A 6,887-nucleotide genomic window follows, 5' to 3' on the forward strand; every position below is an offset into this window, starting at 1 on the left:
GAGCATTGAGGTTTGAGGACTGAGGGCTGAGGATTGAGGATTGAGGATTGAGGATTGAGGATGAGGGCTGAGGGTTGAGGATTGAGGTTTGAGGACTGAGGACTGAGGATTGAGGATTGAGGATTGAGGATTGAGGATTGAGGATTGAAGATTGAGGAATGGGTATTGAGGATTGAAGAATGAGGATTGAGGATTGAGGATTGAGGATTGAGGATTGAGGGTTGAAGATTGAGGATTGGGTATTGAGGATTGAAGAATGAGGATTGAGGATTGAGGATTGAGGATTGAGGATTGCAGATTGAGTATTGAGGATTGAAGATTGAGGATTCTGGATTGAGGATTGAGGATTGAGGATTGAGGATTGAGGATTGAGGATTGAAAATTGAGTATTGAGGATTGAAGATTGAGGATTCAGGATTGAGGAATGAGGATTGAGGATTGAGTATTGAGGATTGAGGATTGAAGATTGAGTATTGAGGATTGAAGATTGAGGATTAAGGATTGAGGATTGGGGATTGAGGATCTGGGATTGGAGATTGATTATTGGGGTTGAAGATTGAGGATTGAGGATTGAGGATTGAGAATTGAGAATTGAGGATGAGGACTGAGGGTTGAGGATTGAGGTTTGAGGTACGAGGATTGAGGATTGAGGATTGAGGACTGAGGATTGACGATTGAGTATTGAAGATTGAGGATTTATGACTGAGGATTGAGGATTGAGGATTCAGGATTGAGTATTGAGGATTGAAGATTGAGTATTCAAGGTTGAAGATTGAGGATTGAGGATTGAGTGTTGAGGATTGAGGACGAGGACTGACGGTTGAGGATTGAGGTTTGAGGATTGAGGATTGAGGATTGAGGATTGAAGATTGAATATTGATGATTGAATATTGAGGACTGAGGATTGAGGGTTGTGGATTGAGGACGAGGACTGAGGGTTGAATATTGATGTTTGAGGTCTGAGGATTAAGGATTGAGGATTGAGTATTGAGGATTGAAGATTGAATATTGAGGACTGAGGATTGAGGGTTGTGGATTGAGGACGAGGACTGAGGGTTGAATATTGATGTTTGAGGTGTGAGGATTCAGGATTGAGGATTGAGGATTGAGGATTGAGGATTGAGGATTGAGGATTGAAGATTGGGTATTGAGGATTGAAAATTGAGGATTGAGGATTGAGGATTGAGGATTGAGGATTGAGGATTGAGCATTGAAGATTGAGGATTGGGGATTGAGGATTGAAGATTGAGTATTGATGATTGAATATTGAGGATTGAGAATTGAGAATTGATGATTGAGGATTGAGGATTGAGTATTGAGAATTGAAGACTGAGGATTGAGGATTGAGGATTGAGGATTGATGATTGTGGTTTGAGGATTGAGGATTGAGTATTGAGGATTGAGGATTGAGGATTGAAGATTGAATATTGATGATTGAAGACTGAGGATTGAGTATTGAGGATTGAAGATTGAGGATTGAGGATTGAGGATTGAGGATTGAGGATTGAGGATTGAGGATTGAGGATTGAGGATTGAGTATTGAGGATTGAAGATTGAGGATTAAGGATTGGGGATTGGGGATTAAGGATCTAGGATTGGAGATTGATTATTGGGGTTGAAGATTGAGGATTGAGGATTGAGGATTGAGAATTGAGAATTGAGGATGAGGACTGAGGGTTGAGGATTGAGGTTTGAGGTACGAGGATTGAGGATTGAGGATTGAGGACTGAGGACTGACGATTGAGTATTGAAGAGTGAGGATTTATGACTGAGGATTGAGGATTGAGGATTGAGGACTGAGTATTGAGGATTGAAGATTGAGTATTGAAGGTTGAAGATTGAGGATTGAGGATTGAGGGTTGAGGATTGAGGACGAGGACTGACGGTTGAGGATTGAGGTTTGAGGATTGAGGGTTGTGGATTGAGAACGAGGACTGAGGGTTGAATATTGATGTTTGAGGCCTGAGGATTGAGGATTGAGGATTGAGAATTGATGATTGAGGACTGAGGGTTGAAGATTGAGGATTGGGTATTGAGGATTGAAGAATGAGGATTGAGGATTGAGGATTGAGTATTGAGGATTGAGGATTGGGGATTGAGGATTGAGGGTTGAGGATTGAGGACGAGGACTGACGGTTTAGGATTGAGGTTTGAGGATTCAGGATTGATGATTCAGGACTGAGGCTTGAGGATTGACGATTGAGCATACAGGATTGAAGATTGAGGACTGGCGATTGAGGATTGAAGATTGAGGATTAAGGACTGAGGATTGAGGATTGAGGATCCAGGATTGGAGATTGATTTTTGGGGATTGAAGATTGAGGATTGAGGATTGAGGATTGCTAATTGCGAATTGAGGATGAGGACTGAGGGTTGAGGATTGAGGTTTGAGTAACGAGGATTGAGGGTTGTGGATTGAGAACGAGGACTGAGGGTTGAATATTGATGTTTGAGGCCTGAGGATTGAGGATTGAGAATTGATGATTGAGGACTGAGGGTTGAAGATTGAGGATTGGGTATTGAGGATTGAAGAATGAGGATTGAGGATTGAGGATTGAGGATTGAGGATTGCAGATTGAGTATTGAGGATTGAAGATTGAGGGTTCAGGATTGAGGATTGAGGACTGAGGATTGAGGATTGAGGATTGAGGATTGAAAATTGAGTATTGAGGATTGAAGATTGAGGATTCAGGATTGAGGAATGAGTATTGAAGATTGAGGATTGATGATTGAGGATTGAGGATTGAGGATTGGAGATTGAGGATTGAGCATTGAGGTTTGAGGACTGAGGGCTGAGGATTGAGGATTGAGGATTGATGATTGAGGATTGAGGATTGAGGATTCGGTATTGAGGATTGAGCATTGAGGTTTGAGGACTGAGGGCTGAGGATTGAGGATTGAGGATTGAGGATTGAGGATGAGGGCTGAGGGTTGAGGATTGAGGTTTGAGGACTGAGGACTGAGGATTGAGGATTGAGGATTGAGGATTGAGGATTGAGGATTGAAGATTGAGGAATGGGTATTGAGGATTGAAGAATGAGGATTGAGGATTGAGGATTGAGGATTGAGGATTGAGGATTGAAGATTGAGGATTGGGTATTGAGGATTGAAGAATGAGGATTGAGGATTGAGGATTGAGGATAGAGGATTGAAGATTGAGTATTGAGGATTGAAGATTGAGAGTTCAGGATTGAGTACTGAGGATTGAGTATTGAGGACTGAGGATTGAAGATTGAGAATTGAAGATTGAGTATTGAGGACTGAATATTGACGATTGAGGATTGAAGATTGAAGATTGTGAATTGAGTATTGAGGATAGAGGATTGAGGGTTGAAGATTGAGGATTGGGTATGGAGAATTGAAGAATGAGGATTGAGGATTGAAGATTGAGGATTGGGTATTGAGGATTGAAGAATGAGGATTGAGGATTGAGGATTGAGGATTGAGGATTGAGGATTGAAGATTGAGGATTGGGTATTGAAGATTGAAGAATGAGGATTGAGGATTGAGTATTGAGGATTGAGGATTGAAGATTGAGTATTGAGAATTGAAGATTGAGGATTGAGGATTGAGGATTGAGTATTGAGGATTGAAGATTGAGTATTGAGGATTGAAGATTGAGGATTGAGTATTGAGGATTGAAGATTGAATATTGAGGACTGAGGATTGAGGGTTGTGGATTGAGGACGAGGACTGAGGGTTGAATATTGATGTTTGAGGTGTGAGGATTAAGGATTGAGGATTGAGAATTGAGGATTGAGGATTGAGGATTGAAGATTGAGGAATGGGTATTGAGGACTGAAGAATGAGGATTGAGGATTGAGGATTGAGGATTGAGGATTGCAGATTGAGTATTGAGGATTGAAGATTGAGGATTCAGGATTGAGTATTGAGGATTGAGGATTGAGGATTGAGGATTGAGGATTGAAGATTGGGTATTGAGGATTGAAAATTGAGGATTGACGATTGACGATTGAGGATTGAGGATTGAGGATTGAGCATTGAAGACTGAGGATTGGGGATTGAGGATTGAAGATTGAGTATTGATGATTGAATATTGAGGATTGAGAATTGAGAATTGATGATTGAGGATTGAGGATTGAGTATTGAGGATTGAAGACTGAGGATTGAGGATTGAGGATTGAGAATTGATGATTGAGGTTTGAGGATTGAGGATTGAGTATTGAGGATTGAGGATTGAGGATTGAAGATTGAATATTGATGATTGAAGACTGAGGATTGAGTATTGAGGGTTGTGGATTGAGGACGAGGACTGAGGGTTGAATATTGATGTTTGAGGTCTGAGGATTGAGGATTGAGGATTGAGAATTGATGATTGAGGATTGAGGATTGAAGATTGAGGATTGGGTATTGAGGATTGAAGAATGAGGATTGAGGATTGAGGATTGAGGATTGAGGATTGCAGATTGAGTATTGAGGATTGAAGATTGAGTATTGAAGGTTGAAGATTGAGGATTGAGGATTGAGGGTTGAGGATTGAGGACGAGGACTGACGGTTGAGGATTGAGGTTTGAGGATTGAGGGTTGTGGATTGAGAACGAGGACTGAGTGTTGAATATTGATGTTTGAGGCCTGAAGATTGAGGATTGAGGATTGAGAATTGATGATTGAGGACTGAGGGTTGAAGATTGAGGATTGGGTATTGAGGATTGAAGAATGAGGATTGAGGATTGAGGATTGAGGATTGAGGATTGCAGATTGAGTATTGAGGATTGAAGATTGAGGATTCAGGATTGAGGATTGAGGATTGAGAATTGAGGATTGAGGATTGAGGATTGAGGATTGAAGATTGAGTATTCAGGATTGAAGATTGAGGATTCAGGATTGAGGAATGAGTACTGATGATTGAGGATTGATGATTGAGGATTGAGGATTGAGGATTGGGAACTGAGGATTGAGCATTGAGGTTTGAGGACTGAGGGCTGAGGATTGAGGATTGAGGATTGATGATTGAGGATTGAGGATTGAGGATTGGGTATTGAGGATGGAGCATTGAGGTTTGAGGACTGAGGGCTGAGGATTGAGGATTGAGGATTGAGGATTGAGGATGAGGGCTGAGGGTTGAGGATTGAGGTTTGAGGACTGAGGACTGAGGATTGAGGATTGAGGATTGAGGATTGAGGATTGAGGATTGAAGATTGAGGATTGGGTATTGAGGATTGAAGAGTGAGGATTGAGGATTGAGGATTGAGGATTGAGGATTGAAGATTGAGGATTGGGTATTGAGGATTGAAGAATGAGGATTGAGGATTGAGGATTGAGGATTGAGGATTGAAGATTGAGTATTGAGGATTGAAGATTGAGGGTTGAGGATTGAGTACTGAGGATTGAGTATTGAGGACTGAGGATTGAAGATTGATGAATGAGGATTGAGGATTGCGGATTGAGGATTGAGGATTGAAGATTGAGTATTGAGGATTGAAGATTGAGGATTGAGGATTGAGGATTGAGTATTGAGGATTGAAGATTGAGTATCGAGGATTGAAGATTGAGGATTGAGTATTGAGGATTGAAGATTCAATATTGAGGACTGAGGACTGAGGGTTGTGGATTGAGGACGAGGACTGAGGGTTGAATATTGATGTTTGAGGTGTGAGGATTAAGGATTGAGGATTGAGAATTGAGGATTGAGGATTGAGGATTGAAGATTGAGGAATGGGTATTGAGGACTGAAGAATGAGGATTGAGGATTGAGGATTGAGGGTTGAGGATTGCAGATTGAGTATTGAGGATTGAAGATTGAGGATTCATGATTGAGGATTGAGGATTGAGGATTGAGGATTGAGGATTGAGGATTGAAGATTGGTTATTGAGGATTGAAAATTGAGGATTGAGGATTGAGGATTGAGGATTGAGGATTGAGGATTGAGCATTGAAGATTGAGGATTGGGGATTGAGGATTGAAGATTGAGTATTGATGATTGAATATTGAGGATTGAGAATTGAGAATTGATGATTGAGGATTGAGGATTGAGTATTGAGGATTGAAGACTGAGGATTGAGGATTGAGGATTGAGGATTGATGATTGAGGTTTGAGGATTGAGGATTGAGTATTGAGGATTGAGGATTGAGGATTGAAGATTGAATGTTGATGATTGAAGACTGAGGATTGAGTATTGAGGGTTGTGGATTGAGGACGAGGACTGAGGGTTGAATATTGATGTTTGAGGTCTGAGGATTGAGGATTGAGGATTGAGAATTGATGATTGAGGATTGAGGATTGAAGAATGAGGATTGAGGATTGAGTATTGAAGATTGAGGATTTATGACTGAGGATTGAGGATTGAGGATTGAGGATTGAGTATTGAGGATTGAAGATTGAGTATTCAAGGTTGAAGATTGAGGATTGAGGATTGAGGGTTGAGGATTGAGGACGAGGACTGACGGTTGAGGATTGAGGTTTGAGGATTGAGGGTTGTGGATTGAGAACGAGGACTGAGGGTTGAATATTGATGTTTGAGGCCTGAGGATTGAGGATTGAGGATTGAGAATTGATGATTGAGGACTGAGGGTTGAAGATTGAGGATTGGGTATTGAGGATTGAAGAATGAGGATTGAGGATTGAGGATTGAGTATTGAGGATTGAGGATTGGGGATTGAGGATTGAGGGTTGAGGATTGAGGACGAGGACTGACGGTTTAGGTTTGAGGTTTGAGGATTCAGGATTGATGATTGAGGACTGAGGCTTGAGGATTGACGATTGAGCATACAGGATTGAAGATTGAGGACTGGCGATTGAGGATTGAAGATTGAGGATTAAGGACTGAGGATTGAGGATTGAGGATCCAGGATTGGAGATTGATTTTTGGGGATTGAAGATTGAGGATTGAGGATTGAGGATTGCTAATTGCGAATTGAGGATGAG

Source organism: Calliopsis andreniformis, unplaced genomic scaffold (assembly GCF_051401765.1).
Source record: "Calliopsis andreniformis isolate RMS-2024a unplaced genomic scaffold, iyCalAndr_principal scaffold0128, whole genome shotgun sequence".
Classification (NCBI taxonomy): domain Eukaryota; kingdom Metazoa; phylum Arthropoda; class Insecta; order Hymenoptera; family Andrenidae; genus Calliopsis; species Calliopsis andreniformis.